This window comes from Austrofundulus limnaeus, unplaced genomic scaffold (genome assembly GCF_001266775.1).
Source record: "Austrofundulus limnaeus strain Quisiro unplaced genomic scaffold, Austrofundulus_limnaeus-1.0 Scaffold1149, whole genome shotgun sequence".
Taxonomy (NCBI): Eukaryota; Metazoa; Chordata; class Actinopteri; order Cyprinodontiformes; family Rivulidae; genus Austrofundulus; species Austrofundulus limnaeus.
In genome coordinates, this window is record NW_013953551.1 from 14,820 (window position 1) to 15,931 (window position 1,112).

Below are 1,112 nucleotides of genomic sequence, written 5' to 3' on the forward strand. Positions count from 1 at the left end.
ATGTTTGTGGTTGTAATGTGACAAAATATGGAAAAGTTCAAGGGGTATGAATACTTTTGCAAACCACTGTATATCAATTCATGAATACTTATGATAGTACAGTAAATTATCAGTCTTGATGTTAAAATGACTTTATAATTACTGGCTCATTTATATTTAATTCTGGCAATGGAAATTATAGTCAAGCAAAAATGGAAAAGTGAGATTAGTCCCCTAACGCTCTTACTTTACCAATGTGGGTCAACCGGAAGTTGCATCTCTTCCCCAGAGACTCAGAATTCAGCTAGACGCTTCCACCGGCAACACATTCAGCTTGTCTTTACCTTAGATGGCGCTCAGACATCTGGTGGTTACATTTGCTGGTTCTTCCTTAGATCAGTAAGCTGACTTTGCCGTCTGCTTAACTTTTCTCGGGTCAAACAGGTGTTTTTCTTATGGGGAACTTGTGGTCCGCCTCTCTTCTGGTCTGGAAAATTATGCTTCAATCCGGTTTCTCCTTCAAAATAAAACTACCTTCAAAAAGGTATGAATAATTGCTTTAGAGGTCCTTATGACCTTGGTTCGGAGCTCAACGGCATGTTGAGACCCCAGCTGCAAGTCCTCCCATTGGCGTGTGGGCCAGACTTAACAGCTAAAATTAGCTGAAAACTCCCGGAGGAAAAAATCAGCCTCTTCCCAGTTTGTTGTCAGGAAGTAGAGTCGTACGTCTCTCTAAGGTGTCTGTGTTAGTATAAGCCCAGACGCCTTAGGTTCTGCCCACAACTTAAGATGATTCATCACTCAGGAAAGAGGAGAAATGAAATGGAAGAATAGAACAGAAGTTTAAGGAATCAGCTTGCCAGGTGCCAGTCAATATTCATGTAGCTTTGTCAAGAACACAATAACACATTCCTTCAGCTTCTTTCTCAATCAAATCACTGCAAAACATGTCATGTGATTAAACAACATGTTCTATGTTTATAATCACTTCTAAACCACTTGCGTTAGTTTAGACAAATAAAAAGATTTTCTTCAAGAAAAAATCCACAATCATATTACTGCAAACAGTTAAATTAAAAACAGTGATTTGCATAAAACAATGAAACATTATAATCAGATTCTGTATTTCTTTT